Source organism: Chiloscyllium plagiosum, unplaced genomic scaffold (genome assembly GCF_037043375.1).
Source record: "Chiloscyllium plagiosum isolate Xiang-an unplaced genomic scaffold, Cpla_swu_hap1 HiC_scaffold_12, whole genome shotgun sequence".
In the NCBI taxonomy this organism is placed as follows: Eukaryota; Metazoa; Chordata; class Chondrichthyes; order Orectolobiformes; family Hemiscylliidae; genus Chiloscyllium; species Chiloscyllium plagiosum.
Genome location: NW_028270150.1, coordinates 51,019,903 through 51,036,006, shown reverse-complemented (window position 1 = coordinate 51,036,006; position 16,104 = coordinate 51,019,903). Strand labels below are relative to the sequence as shown.

The 16,104-nt window shown below is 40.8% G+C and overlaps 2 long non-coding RNA genes across 17 annotated transcripts in view; one reads left to right on the top strand and one right to left on the bottom strand.

The window, feature by feature from the left end:
* The window catches only part of LOC122555163 (uncharacterized), a 38,257-nt gene extending 33,165 nt beyond the window's left edge, over positions 1-5,092 (top strand). For 2 of the 4 annotated variants that reach the window (XR_015758893.1, XR_015758894.1), the window contains exons 3-5: positions 1,519-1,666; positions 1,982-2,123; positions 2,245-5,092. This is a non-coding gene — a long non-coding RNA (uncharacterized LOC122555163). The remainder of the gene's footprint in view (positions 1-1,518; positions 1,667-1,981; positions 2,124-2,244) is intronic. The other 2 variants (XR_015758895.1, XR_015758896.1) reach the window with 1 other exon arrangement.
* LOC148148538 (uncharacterized) overlaps positions 1-16,104 on the bottom strand; it is a 418,607-nt gene that overhangs the window by 203,244 nt on the left and 199,259 nt on the right. Inside the window, exon 1 of one of the 13 annotated variants that reach the window (XR_015758863.1) lies at positions 8,114-8,973. The exons of 11 other annotated variants lie outside the window; for them this stretch is intronic. This is a non-coding gene — a long non-coding RNA (uncharacterized LOC148148538). Of the gene's footprint in view, positions 1-1,953; positions 2,055-8,113; positions 8,974-16,104 lie in introns of those variants that run through there. One more of the 13 variants, XR_015758872.1, reaches the window with a different exon arrangement.

The following is a 16,104-nucleotide window of genomic DNA, read 5'->3' as shown; positions in this document are numbered from 1 at the left end:
TTGTTCTATTTCTCACCAATGAAAGCTCAATGTTACCTTTCATGCAGAAGATTATGCCCTATTTTTTGACCTTTTGCTTTAAGAAAACTTCAGTTCAAAACTTGCTTAAAGGAGTTATGTGACATCACCTGGATCTGTGTTTTATTGGCAAACACAAGGATGAATATAAAATATAAAACAGAAAGTGCTGGAGAAACTCAGATCTGGCAACATCTTTGTGAGAGTTAACATTTCAAATCCAATGTGCCTCTTAGAGTCATAGAGATGTACAGCATGGAAACAGACCCTCGGTCCAACCCGTCCATGCCGAACAGATAGCCCAACCCAACCTAGTCCCACCTGCCAGCACCTGGCCCATATCCCTCCAAACCCTTCCTATTCATATACCCATCCAAATGCCTTTAAAATGTTGCAATTGTACCAGCCTCCACCACTTCCTCCAGCAGCTCATTCCATACACAGATCACCCTCTGCGTGAAAAAGTTGCCCCTTAGGTGCCTTTTATATTTTTCACCTCTCATCCTAAACCTATGCCCTCTAGTTCTGGACTCCCCCACCCAGGAAAAAGACTTTGTCTATTTATCCTATCCATGCCCCTCATAACAAGCAGATCAAACCAATGTTAAAAACCAGAACAACTTAGAAAGCTAACTTTGGCACAACAAGTTAACATTTGGCAATAAATAGATAAGTTATTCACTTTGCTCTTTGTGATGACACTGTGCAATAGAGATCAGTCCTTCATTGTGTGTAAGTTAATGAATGAGCTGCGTACATTAGAAATCTATCTGTTTTACTTTACAGAATTGGTTGAAGTTGTGGGAGTGAACTGCTTGTCCAGTAATAAAGAAGCACTTTATTTACACAATATTTCTTAAAGGAAATATTTTGCTCAGAAATTGGAAGCTTAATGAAGAAATAAAGCTGTTTTTCTCCAATTGCAAATTGAATCCATTTTTATCCAACACTAATCAGAAGGTCCACTTTGAGGAACACCTCCAGGCTGCGTGCAAGCATGACTCCGACCTCCCTGTAGCCAGTCATTTTAAGACAGCATCCTGCTTGCTTGCTCACTTGCATGCTACAAGTCTCCAGCAATACACAATGCAAACTGGAGGAACCAGACCAGACACTTTACAACCTTCTCTTCCTGAGTTCAACATCATCAGATTATGAACTCACTCCTGTTTTCTTCCCTTTCTTTTAGCTTTACATTCTGGGTCCTCTTCCCGCTCCCCCCACAATCCCAGTGGGACTGTCTGTTCTTTCCAGTCTGGCAGTTAGACATACCATTGTTCTGCCATTCTCACATTCCAATCACTTAATCTACACTAGTAGCACCCTTTCTCCCCCAGCACTACACCATCTCACCCACTCCCCCACATATAGCATAACTGCTGCCCCCTCCACACTTTACACCAGCTCTGATGAAGAGTTATCCAGACTTGAAACATTAGCTTGCTCTCTTACTACGAATGCTGCCTGACCTGCTGTGATCTCCAGAACTTTTTGTTTCAGTACAGATTCCAGCATCTGCAATAATTTGCTCCTACCAGACCCTGTCAGCCTGGGCCACGATTGCCACCCAGGTCAATGCAGTTTCCATGGTTTGTTGAAATGCCTTGTAGTGCCAAGAAAGTTCCCAGACCTTCTCTAGTTCACCAGGGTGAGTGCCACCATCTTTTCTCTGTTACCTCACATTCACACAGTTTGTTCCTGCACACACCTTCCCACCAAGATTCGTGGTCTACCACATTCACTATTGCCGGCAACATATGCCCTCATTCGCTGTCTCCCACCTTAACCACCCTAACCTGCCAACCTTTCATGGCTTCTGTGCTGTGTACTCATTAAGTCTCTCACGACACCTCACTTTCACCCATCTGTACGAGCACCAACAGCTGTGTCATCCACTTTCAGGGTGAGGACATGGCGAAGGACTCTGGCACTTACTCAGTTTCTCCCTTTTGTCGCATTACAGGAGAAAATAACAAGCTGGGATAGGTAGTAGGGTGTCTGACATCCGACCTCTCATCCCCTACGAGGAGAGGATCTTGATCCTTACCAGGACGGCATAATCTGGTTCTGTGGAAATGCTGAAATGTCCACGATCTAGCAAACAGGTAAGAAGCATTATTCAGTGTTGTACTACTCTCCTATTACCTCCACTGTCAATATATTATTAGAACTCCATAACTTTTACCCCATTGGCCATGATGCATTTTCTCTTTTGTCTCCTGCAAGTACCAATTAGATTTTGACATCCATGATCAAGCAGATGGTACCTCAACACAAGAATATCTGAGGAAGACAGCACGGGCTTCTGAGGAGGTACCAGCTAGTCTACGTCTTGCACTACCCACCAGCTCAGATACTGACACATCGGCAGGACGGTTAGCTAGATTAGAGTCAGGAGCACCTCCTGGTGAGCAAACCCTCTGCAGCTGGTTGAGGAAAAAATGCCCGAAGTCTCTGGCACTTGGAGGACTACCAGAGACCAGGCACCTGTCCAGCTTCAGGCACCAAAGGACCCCATGGTGTTAGCAATTCGTGACTTCATACAAATGCACGAGCTAGCACTGCGCAACTTGACACACACAGGTTAGAAGGCTACAGCACCACGGCTGGGACCCTTTAGCCAAAAGAACACTGCTGACATCTTGTAACCATGACGGGTACTGACATGTTCTATTCACAATGCACAAAGTCCCTGTGGTATGGATCAATTTTATTGATCTCAGGAGAGAGTCAATTGTAGTGCATGCCTGATGGAAATAAAACTCCCATTGACGTGGTCTCTACTCTGACTAGGCTAGCTGATTCCATAGCCTCAACAACCCATGTTCTGCTTACCTTTACAAACATCCTCTTCAACAGCAGGATATGTTCTGGGTATATTTTTTTCCACATACTGTGTGTCATTTCACTCATTAAAATCTACCCCCTGTACGTACTTCTTCAGGTTCTGTGTGTAAGCCCTGTTGCATTCAATGTTGCCTTTGGAGATTACTGGAACTACTGTTGTGGATTTTGTATGTTGCATGTTCTGGATTTTAATTTGCTACAAAGATTTTTTTTGTAATTCCTATTCTCTCTCACATCATGGACATCAAATCACCAAAATAAGATAAATAAGGTGACCTTACATTTCCACAGAGTGATGGCATCTTTCTAGTGCAACCATTGAAGTGCTAAAGACTGCAGTTCACATCATTTCAAGAAATGGATATTTGGTTATCCAACAATATTCATAAGCTCAGGATCCTACAAATTGCTTAAAAGTGAATGAAGTAGCTTTGATGTTTAGTCTCTATTGTAATATAGGGCAGATGACTAATTGGGAGATAACTAAAGGGCTAACAAAGAAGGATAAAATTGACTATGAAAATAAATTGGCAAGAAACATTAAAATCATAGATACATAAAATATGGGAGCAAGTCTAAGCCATTTGGCCCTTTCAGCCTGCTCTACTGTTCAATATGATCATGGGAGATCCTTTAACTCAATGCCATACTTCCACTCTCTCCCCTGTACTGATTGGAATGAGGTCAGCCAGGTGAATCTAATAGAAAATGAGTTTCCTGATTGGTGCTGTTAACCTGCCAGGGAGTCCTGACTGACAGAAATAAACAGGAGTGTCAGGGGTTCTGTTCACTCTAGCAGCCAACTCTGAGCTAGCTGGATCAGTATCATGTACTGTGCACGTTTAAATAAAGGGTAGCTTGGTGACAGGACACTGGTCTTCTCAGAGATATTTCATCCCCATATAATAAATGGCAAAAAGCTTTCATGAGTATATAAAAAGAAAGAGAGTAGCTAAAGTAAGACTGGGACCATTGGAGAATGCAACTGTGGAATTACTGACAGGGAACGGGGGAATGCTAGATCTTTTGACCCAATATTTACAGTAGGAGATACTATAAACATCGCAAAGATAATAAATAAGCAAGGTGTAATGGGAGGAAATATCTTCTCATAGTCTCTATTTTAAAGGACAAAATTTTGGCAAAATAATGGGACTGAAGGCAAACAAGTTGGCAGGACCTGATGGCCTGCACCCAATGTTTTTAAAGGAAGTGGCTACACAGATGGAGTCATTTGTTAAAATATTTCAGAACTCACTGGATTCTGGATTCCAACCAAATGGAAAATTGTTGATGTGTCACTCCTGTTCAGGGAGACAGGAAATAGGATACCATAAACTAGTCAGTCTAACATCTGTTGTTGGGAAAATGCTAGAGACCATTATTAAGGAAGAAATAACAGGACATTTTGAAAGGTTTACAGAATCAAACAGGGTCAACGTAGCTTTGTGAAATGGAAACTTTGTTTGACAAATTTGCTAGTTATCTTTGAGAACATAACAAGCAGAGTTGATAGAGGAAAAGTGAAAATGGAATGATTTTAGATTTCCAGAAGGCATTTGATAAAGTGCCACATGAAAGGTTATAATCCTTTAGCCCGAAGAACTGTACCTCACTCTTTCTTGAAAACATTCAAATATTTTGGCCTCAACCACTTTCCATGGCAGAGAATTCCAAGGCTCGCCACTCTCTAGGCAAAGAAATTTCTCCTCATCTCAGTCCTAAATGGCCTATCCAACACCTTTCAACTGTGACCTCTGTTTCTAGACTATCTGTCATTGGTAACATTCTTCCTTCACTTACTCTGTCTGGTCCTTAGAAACTTACACGTTTCTATAAGATATACCCTCATTCTTCTGAACTCCAGTGAATATAGCGCTAACTGATCCAATGTCTTCATACGTCAATCCTGCCATCCCAGGGTCTGTCTGGTTAAACTTTGTTCACTCACTCCATAGCCAGAAAATCTCTCCTCAGATAAGGAAACCAAAACTGTGCTCAATATTCCAGGTGTGGTCTCACGAAGGCCTTGTATTACTTGCAGCACAACATCCCTGTTCCTGTACTTAATCCTCTCACTATGCAGCCCAACATACCATTTGCTTTCTTTACCACCTCCTGCACCTGCATGTTTATTTTCAGTGACTGGTGTACAAGGACACCTAGGTCTTGTTGCACTTCTCCTTTTCCCAATCTATCACCATTCAGATAATAATCTGCCTGCCTGCTTTGCCACCAATGTGGATTTATCCACATTATACTTCATCTGTCATGCATTTGTTCACTCAGTTAACCTGCCTAAATCACATGGAAGCATCTCTGCATCCTCCCTATAGTTCACTTTCCCAGTCAGTTTTGATTCTACTTTTGATTTTTCCTTCCTGCTCGTAAACTAAGTAGCCATTTAGCCAATTTGTTGATGAACAAATCATACCTACAATGCAGAGAGTGACATGATTTTAGACCTAAAACCCTCTACATGCTGATACACACGTGTTGTATTTTACATGTGGATATTGGCATTTTGAGTATGCTGAACCCACACTGTGTCTCAGCAATTCTCTGAATGAACTTTCACAACTTCCATGTTAGCCAAAGCTTGTTTTTATGAACTGGGTACCACAGAGAAAATTCCAGGCTTCCTGTAGACTACACAAACTTCATTCTGTGACACCTAGAATGGAAATGAAGCTAATGTGGTGGGGACAGGTGACTAATATTATCTGGGCAATTCATGGCCTACTGAGCTGCAATGGCCACACTTTTGCTGAGTGCTTTGCCTTCAGTACTTATGCTTGAGATGGACTTGCTGATCAGGTCATGAAGTTCGACCATTAAGCCTCTCTGAAAAGCAACTTAGATAGGCAATGAAAGTTGCAAGGAGCATTTTAGTGTATTTTGTCTCTTCTACCTAAAATCCTGGCCTCCCGAAAATCTACCAGGAGCTCAACCCTCAAATGTAATTACACTCTTTTTCAGTTTGTTCAGGAACACAAACATGAAATGTACCAATGATTATCTTTGCCATGATTTGAACTGAGTTCCTTCATTGTAATCACTCCAGTATATTTAGAAATCCAACCTTAGGATTGCCAATTCACGTCTTTCATTTTGGTTGCAGTTGGAATGTTTTTGTGGTTCCGTGCAGTGACCCTATAAATTGTTGACTTGGGACCAACTTAGCTGACATTTTTGATTGACTTATGTGTTGATGTATTTACATGTGGCTAAAGCTGTCACACAAGCCTGATGAAAATTATAGTTTCCTGTAGTTTTGATATCTATTTAGGTCCCAAAGGGCTATAATTCATGAAAACAGGATTTGTGATGAGAACAAAAGTTGAAGAATAATCTCTATGTCATATGTGGTTCACAAATAATAACCAGATTTAATCCATACTGAAGATCACTGAGTAGATATAGATGAGAAAGAAATGGTATTTTTATCTGTATAAACAAAAAAATTAAAATTATAAACATTGATGTGAAAAGTAAGAAATTTAATTGTCTGATGCCAGGATTTATAATGGCTGCTGTAAGCCTTTATTGCTCCTATTTAACAGGAAAAAAGTTATGATTAAAATCCTCTCGGCAGCATGTCTTGCATTTCATTGAAATAAATTAATATCTGAATAAAATTTAAAACTTTAAGACGACTAACTCGAGACCCAAAATCTTGTGTATGATATGAATTTTCAAATGGTGATTTCCACCCTAATGCCTGAAAATTCAATGAACATGTCTTCGCTGATACCAGCTGCCTGCAGCTATTTAATGTTCCAAGGAGTATTAATAGCTAGAGGCAGGGCTTCCAATCCCTCAAATTCCCTTCCAACAGATCTAGCAATTCAAGGATAGGCATCCATGAGACACTGTGTGCCATCTGCAAGCAAAAAAATCATACCCCCACACAACCTGAAACCTCACGGCCAGACATATCCTCCAGTCAACCATTACCATCAAGCCAGGGGATCAACTCTGGTTCAATGGAAAGTGCAGGAGGGCAGGCCAGGATCAACATTGAACACACCTAAAAATGGGGTGTCAAGGTGGTGAAGCTCCCAAATAAGACTATTTGCATGTCAAACAGCAAGTGACAGGCAGAACTATCAGATCAGATCAGATTTGCAGTTCTGTGACATCCATTCATGAATGGTAGTGAACAATTGAACAACTCATTGAAGGAAGAGGCTCCACAATATTCCTATCCTCAATGATCAGAGAGACCAGCACCCAGAGCAAAAGATGAGGCTGAAATATTCACAGCAATTTGCAGCCTGAAGTGCCTAGTAGAATGATTCATCTCAGTCTCCTTTAGTGATCCCTAGCATTCCAGATGCCAGTCTTCAGCCAATCTGTTTCACTCCACGTTATATTATGAAATGGTTGAAGACACTGGCTGTTGCAAAGACCCTGATAACAATCAGGTCCTGATAACAGTCTGCAATAACACTGAAGACTTGTGCTCCAGAATTTGCTGTTCCCCTGGCAAAGCTCTTCCAGTATAGTTACAACACTGGCATCTACCTGAGAATGTGGGAAATTGTTTGGGTGCGTCCTCTACACAAAAATGTGGCTAATTGTCAGACTGCCAGTCTACTTTTGATCATCAGTAAAGTGATGAAAGTGTCATCAACAGTGCTATCAAGCAGCACCTGCTCAGTGATGCCTAGTTTGGGTTCTGTCAGGGCCACTCAGCTCCTGAACTCATTACAGCCTTTGTTCAAAAGAGCTGAATTCTAGAGGTGAGGTGAGGGTAATTGTCCTTGCATTAGACCAAATGTGGCATCAAGGTATCTGAGAAAAATTAGAGTCAATGGGGATCAGCAGGAAACCTCTTTGCTGATTGGCATCATACCTGGCACAAAGTAAATGGTTGTGTTTATGGGAGGTCAGTCATCCCAGCTCCAGGACATCACAATGGGAGTACCTATGTAAAACCATCATCAGCTGTTTCAAAGTGACCTCTCCGTCATAAGGTCAGAAATGAGATGTTCATGGGTGATTGCACAATGTTTAGCACCATTCGTAGTTCCTCTAATACTGATGTAGTCCACGTCCAAGAACTGGACAAAATCCAGACTTGGGCTGAAAAGTAGCCAGGAGCTTTTATGTCATACAAATGTCAGTGAATGACTATTTTCAATAAGATACAATTTAATCATCATCCTTTGACATTACCATCATTGAATTCCCCACTATCAACATCCGGGAAATTACCATTAACCAGAAACTGAAACGGACTCACCATACGTATGGTGTCAAGATGGTGAAGATGGCAGGGTAGGAGGTGTTTGGGCTCCCAGTCCACCTGCTCCTTCTTGCAAAACTGACCACATTCTTTTTTTTCAAATTTTATTTTCTTCATTTCATTTTTGAATCAAATGTAACTTCTTTCTGTGGCTGCAGTGGTGGAGACAGGTTGCAGGGAGTGCTTCAGTGGCAAATCTGGTCCAATTCTCATGGCCATGGTGGTCACGGCTTGAGTAACTGTTCCAGCAGTCGATGAGTTGGTGTTGGTTCTTTTCCTCTGATGTTTTGGTGGTGTCTGCAATAGCAGTGGAGAGAATGACCCCTTGGTCCTTGGGAGTTAAATTGGACAGTCAATTGGTTCTTGGAAGTTGAAATGGCTTGGTTCTTGGGAGTTGGCACAGTCACCTGGCTATGATGGTGGCAGCTGGAGTATCAGCAACAATGAGGCAGCTTTGGCAGAGGTGATGTTCTGGGTCTGGACAGCGGTGGTGGGGGCTGCATCAGTGTGCTTCCTCCTTGGTGGTGCAGCCTCAGGGACAGCTTTAGTGGCTGTGGAGTGTGGTGGTGAAATTTATTCTAACTTTGTATAATTTATTTCTTTTTATAATTTATGCAGTTGAAATGGCACCAGCTTATGACTTACACATGTGTTTTCATAATTATATGTAACAATAAATTACTATTATTATTTTTGTATATATAGGAGAGCAGGTCAGAGGCTCGGAATTCTGCGGCAAGTAACTCACTTCCTAACTCCCCAGAGCTTGTCCACCATCAGGAGTACGATGGAATACTCCCTAGTTGTCTAAATAAGTGCAGCTCCAACAACACTCAATGAGTTTGATACCATCCAGGACAAAACAGCCCACTTGATTCGTACTACATCAACAAGCATCCACTCCCTCCACTATCAACACTCAGTAGCTGTAGTTTGTTCTACTTACAAGATGCATTGCAGAAATTCACCAAAGACCCTTAGACAGCACCTTCTGAACTCATAACCGCTTTCATCTCAAAGGACAAGCTCAGCAGTTACACAGGAACACCATCACTGTATGTTTCTTTCCGAGCCAATCACCATTCTGATTTGGAAATATATTGTTGCTCCTTTGGTGCTGTTGAGTCAGCATCCTGGAATTCCCTCCTTAATGATATTGTGGGTCTACATACTGCACATAGACAGCAGCAGTTCAAGAAGACAGCTCATCACCACCTTCTCAATGGGAACAAGGAGCAGGGAATAAATATTGATCAAGCCAATGACACCCATATCTCATAAGTGAACAAAAAAAGTGAAATAAAATAGAGGAAGTTGCACAATTTCAAGACAGAAAAGATTGAGTAGAGATAAATGCCAGATGGCAAGAAAGGTGTTTTTTAATTTATTTGTGGGACTTGGGTGTCGCTGGCTGGGCAGCATAGAAGCCCATCCCTATTTGCCCTTGAGAAGGTGGTGGTGAGCTACCTTTTTGAATCGCTGCAGTCCACTTGCTGTGGGTTGACCCACAATGCCTGTAGGGAGGGAATTCCAGGATTTTGACACAACAACTGTGAAGGAATAGCGGTATATTTCCAAGTCAGTGTGGTGAGTGGCTTGGAGGGGAACTTGTAGGTAGTAGTGTTCCCAAGTACATGCTGCCCTTGTCTTTCTAGAAGGAAGTGGACGTGGGTTTGGAAGGTGCTGCCTAAAGATCTTTGGTGAATTTCTGCAGTTCATCTTGTAGATAGTACACACTGCTACAAGATGGAAATCAAGAAGATGTGAGAATAAGGTTGTTGCTCTGAAATCAAATAGTTGCAATGAGAACATGAGGCAGGGCAGTTTAGAAATAAAGTTTGATAAACTGTGATTTTAGCTCCTCATCTATATTACTCTTATGCTCCTTTCCCCTCATCCAAGGAGACAGCAATATCTCTTTAGTACACATTCCTTTTAGGATTCTCAGCTTCAGCTGTAGTTAACATGCCAGACAATTGTTTCGTATTTGTATATAAGTCAACAGTTTTGATTCTACAGATCAGTACAGTGATTTTGGAGAATGGTAATATCATCTACTGCCACTGAGATGATATATTGGCTGAAAGAAATACTATAAATAATCTAAAGTATCACACAGACAAAGAATTTAAGGCCAATTAAATCTTTATTATGTTGATTTTGGAAACTGCCATCAGCTTTCTATAAACAAAAGCAGCAGTGTTTCTGTCGAAATATCAAAATAATACTTTCAGAAATTTATTGTATTCATTTCTTTCCATTTGTCACAGAGACGGTGTAAATATCAGGTGCATGATATGCTTGATTTCTTTTTTGTGACAAGATGAATGAAAAATGACAATGGTATTGATATTCTGATGATTGACATGGCACTTCACTTTCAATAAATGGGGAAGAAAGAAGATGCAATCTAGGCTGAGATAGGAATGGTTCTTTGAGCAGATTCTTGATTGATTTTTCAACAAAAGGATGCCTGATTAGAATTCAACTGCAGTAACTATATAAACATCACCCAGAGTGAATTAGAAATCCTTACAGCATCCAAAATCTCACTGAAAATAAAGCACACTTTATTATCCCCTGAACTTTTCTGACTGGCAAAGTAACATTCTGTTAAAATCAAAATTCAATAACAGCAGGCAATAAGAAGGTGGAGCCCAGGCAAAAAGGGCCTGGACTTCCCTTATGTGACTTTGAAAAGGAATTCTTTTTCCTTCTGGCCTCACCAAAAGGAGATGAACAACTTTGGTTTTCTTAATTTATAAACTCTGGCCACAACCTCTCTTTAACTACTTTGGATTGAACCACTCCTAACTTCACTCTCCTGGAGTCAAACCATCTTCACCTGTTCAAGATGGGACCCTCCTGTCCTTACTCAAGATCAACTCTCCCCCTTAATTCACTCCCACCCCGGGAGCTGACATTCCTTTATCTCCACTCCAGACCTGCTACCCATAACCCCAGCACCTGACCCAATAATGTGCCCACCAACTCACACTCCGATCTCCGGAAATATCTCATCTCATCCCTGACTCTGGCTCTGCTCTGCCTTGTACCTCCTTTACCCCCAAGGAGTGAAATCCCTCCCACTTGCCCTACAGCCTTACCCCACACCCCAACCTGACAGCCACTCTCCCATATGACCTGGCCCAATTCCTCTCACCGACACTGACCTACCCTAAATACAGCATCAATTACCTTTCATCTTTCACCTTACCCACCTTGGACCCTTCCCCTCACTGAACTGATACACTTCTTACCTGGCAACATATGCAGCTGGTAGCTTACTTACTTGGCTCCATACTACCTCATCCATCTGGCACTCTGCTAACCCCAGCACCCTAACCTCATGTACTAGTCACTTAACAGCAAGTATCAAAGTGCCTTGTCAGTGATTCCACACCTTTAAATTTCAGAATACAGCAGCTAACTGCTATAAAAATGGACGTGGTTTGCCTTTCCCTGACAGTTCTGTATTACGGGAGAACTGTCAGATTGGAAGAATGGCTCCTCATTTCTGAAGGAGTCCCAAACAGAACTCCCAGTCATAAAAATAGTGACGAAGTGGCCAACTGCGTGACATAGCCCAAACTGTATTTCTAAAGCTATTACATTCTTTGTAATAGAGTCCAACATTTTCCCAGTGGTAGATTTTAAGCTAACTGTCATATAGTTACCTATGTCTCCCACTCTTTTTGAACAAGGGTGTTACATTGACAGATTTCCAGTCTTCTGGGACTCTCCAAGAATCTAAGATTCTTGGAAGATTACTACCAGTGCATATTCTATCTGTGTAGTTACTTCCATGAACATCATAGGATGACCCATCAGATCCAGGGGACATTATGGCCTTTAGCCCCATTAGTGCCCCTAGTATATTTTCTTTAGGAGCAGCATATTTATTTCCTCTCCTCCTTTTGCCCCTTGATTATTTAATATTTGGAAAACTCTTATTGTCCTCTGTAATGAAGGCTGATGCAAAGCATTTTTTCAATTTCTCTGCTATTCCCCGATTCCCCATTATTATTTCCCCAGCCTCATTCTCTAAGGGATTAAGGTTCAGGTTGGCTGCTCTCTTCCTTTTAAATATTTAAATAATAGATTACTTTACACTTCTATATTACTTTCTAGAGTCAAAAAGTGTGGAGTGGGAAAAGCACAGCAGGTCAGGCAGCATTCGAGGTCCTGCTCGTCAGATGCTGCCTGACCTGTTATACTTTTCCAGTTTCACATTTTTCGACTCTGAATCTCCATCATCTGCAGTTCTCACTTTCTCCTATATTGCTTTCTAGTTTACCCTCATTACTGACATTCATTCCTTTATAAAAAAAACTTGCCCAATTCACTGGTTTACAGAAATCTTTGTTATATTATTTACGTTTTCTTACAATTTGACACTCTCCTTAACTTCCTTGGTTATCCATGGTTGGTTTATCCCTGCCCAGAATCATTCCTCACTGGGATATATATTTTGTGTGAGTCATGAACCATTTTCTCAAAAGTATGCTATTTGTATACTGTCTTTCCTGCTTAACTCATTCCTCCGGCTAACTCTGCCCTCATTCCTATGTAATTATCCTTATTTAGGTTAAGCACATTTGTTTCCAACCCAAATTTCTCACTCTCAAAGTAAATGATATGGTTGTTCCCTCAGGGATCTTTTACCTTGAGGTCATTTGTTAAACTCACTTAATTTTAGATGACCAGATCCAAAATAGCCTGCTCCCTGGTATGATTCACAGTATATTATTCTAGGAGACTGCTTTGAATACACTTTGTGTTCTTCCTTGTGGCTACCTCTGAAATTTTATTTTCACAATCTAGAGTCAGACAGCATGGAAACAGACCCCTCAATCCATCCAGTCTATGCTGAACATAATCCCAAACTAAACATGTCATACCTGCCTCCTCCTGGCCCATATCCGTCAAACCTTTCCCATTCCTGTACTTATCCAAATGTCTTTTAAACATGCTAATTGTATCCATATTCACCACTTCCTCAAGTGAACCACCTCTGTGTAAAACAATTTCCCCTTGTATCTTTTTTAAATCCTTCTCCTCTCATCTTAAAAATGAACCCCGCATTCTTGAAAGCTTCCATCCTAGAGAAAAGCCAACCACCATTAACACTATTTAAAAGTCCTCATTATTTTATAAACATCTTTAAGGTCGCCTCTCAACCACCTATGCTCCAATTCAGCTTTTCTTTATAACTCAAACCTTTTTTGGGCTGTGGGAGAAATCTAGAGCACCCAGAGTAAATCCCAAGCAGACACAGGGAGAGTGTGCAAACTCCACACAGACAGTCACCCTAGGCTGTAATTGAACCAGGATCCATGCACTTTGAGCAGTGCTAGCCACTGAGCAACTCATCAATGAATAGAGACAGGTAGGTCCAATAAGCAATTAAGGCAAATGGTAGATTAGCCTTCATTGTAAGAGTTCAGGAGAAAGGATGTCTTACTGTAGTTATACAAGGCTTTGATGAGACCGCACCTGGAGAATTATATGCAGTTTTGATTTCCCTACCCAAGAACTTGCCACAAAGGGACTCCAGCAAATGTTCATTAGGCTGATATTAGGAATAACAGTGCTGCTTTATGAGAAGAGATTGGTTCAAATGGGCCTGCATTGACTAGAATTTAGAAAGATGATGGGGATCTGATTGAAACTTATAAAATTCTAACAGGGCTAGGCAGAGTGAATGCAGGGAGGACCCAAAAATGTATTGAACCTTGGAATTTTCTACCACAGACCTACTTAGTCTCTGTTATTCTAACCCCGCTCTCAATCAGTTAACTGTCTGTTCTAATCAGTTATTCTTTCTACCCTACAGCCACTTTAACCAGTTAGCTCTTTCTCTAATTAATCAATGCCTATTCTAACAAGTTAATCTCACTCCCTTCTACTGCTTTAAAAATTAACTATCTGTTCTAATTGGATAATTCCCCATGTCCAAACAGTTAATCTCTCTAATGCCTTATCATTCCTCCCCTAACCTCAACTGGTTAATTTTCTCTTTCTGCCCCTGCTTTTCTATTTAAACTCTGCTGAATGGCTAATCACACAACCCATCTAATCAGTACTTACATGAAGATTGAAATCCTGATGATTAATGTACTGTCTATTTCACATGCTCTCAGTATTTTCTGATTGATTTTCTGTCCTACTGCATAGCCACTATAAGGGAGCCTATTGATTACATCTACCAATGTGGGAGTACCCTTGTTATTTGTTATTTCTACTCATATGGATTCAAAATCATTTGATCCAACATCATTTTTTTTTTTGTACTTACTCCATCTCATACTAACAAAGCTACTCCACCTTACCTTCCTGTCTGTCATTTGAAAAATTCACATATGCCTGAATATGATCCTTACAATCATTTCTCTGTCGTAGCTGTAAGATCAAGCCATGAATCTCTATTTGTGCCTTTAATTCATTTAATTTGTTCTGGATAATACATGAATTTAAGTAAATACCATTAATTTTGCCATTTTTTTCCTCTTTAACCCTACTTTTGCTTTTTATGTTCATACACCCTGTTCCTTCCTGTCCCACTCTGGATTTCATTGTCCAAATAGCTGCTTTGCAATGCTTTCATATCTTTTTGCCTTGTAAGACCTTTATTCCTTTTTCCTAATCACTCTCCTTTTATATTTGTCTTAAATCCCTCTCTACAGCCCTGCTTATTCAATTCACCAAGTGTTGGTGTTAGCACAATTCAACTGAAGTTTGTCTGACCAGAACAGCTCCTTTCTACCCAAGTACTAGTGCCAGTTCCGAATGAACTGAAACCAAATCAATCATTGAGCCATGCAGTTAACTCCTCGATTTTGTTTATTCTATGCCAGTTTTCCCACAGCTTAGTTAATTATCCTGAGATTACCTTTCAGCTTCTGCTTTTTAGTTTAGCTTCTAACTTTCAGAATCTTCCAGCAGAAACTTCTTTCCATTTTTGTTGGTATGAACGTGGCCAATGACAGTGGCATTCCTTCTGTCCCATTCAAGTTCCTCGTCAGCTCAGAGATGAAGTCGTTAACCCTGGCAGTGGGCAGATAACGCAGCCATCATGTCCACAGCTGCAGAGAACAGTATCTACCCCCCTAAGGAACATAGTATAGTGGAGGACACTACACTATGTTCCTTTGCCCCCGCTCCCTCTTCAATGATTTCCTGCACCACAGTATCATGGTCAGTTCACCCATCGTTCCTGCTCTTGGCAAGCAGCTTGCAACAACTGTTTGACACTTGCAGGGAATGAGGGTACTCAAGAGGTACACCTTGGGTCGTTACACTATCTCATCTGTAATCATACCCTCCTGTCCTCAATCACAGACCAAGTTTGAATTACCTGTGACTGCCTTCTAAACCAAAGTGACCAGATAACTTTCTCACTCCCTGATGTGGTGCAATGTCTTCAGCCCAGATTCCAGCTCCTCAACCAAATTTGCTTGCGCTGTAAACAATTGCTTTAGATGTGTTCAGTCTCTATGGTCTTGGTGTAAAATAGCTGGCACATGCTGCAGCTGCAACATATCACCTGACTTGCCATCTCTATCACATGTATTTATGTTATTAATTAATCACTCTTGTATCCTTACTCTTTAAACTAGAAGATTTCTGACTTCTTACATAGTAGTGTAATTAATTTTATACACCAACATCATTCTTATACAATAAGAAGCTATTTTTAAGGAAGACAGAGAAAAAAGATTGGAGACCTAAACACAAACTAAAGATCTTACTTAGAATTTAAAGATTGGAAATACTCATTAATCAGCTGCTTTGTTTAGGCTTTCCTCCTTTCTCTGTGTGTCTTCTTGCTTCTTGGTTCTAATCATACATATTTTGTTACTTTAAAGTCCAGCTTCTAGCTGAGAATGTCTGTTGTCAGAACTCAGTGCACAAATGAAAACAAACAATCCTTTTAACTAGAGAAAGGGCTCACAATTATGGATTGCACAGCAAGGTCATAATGGAAT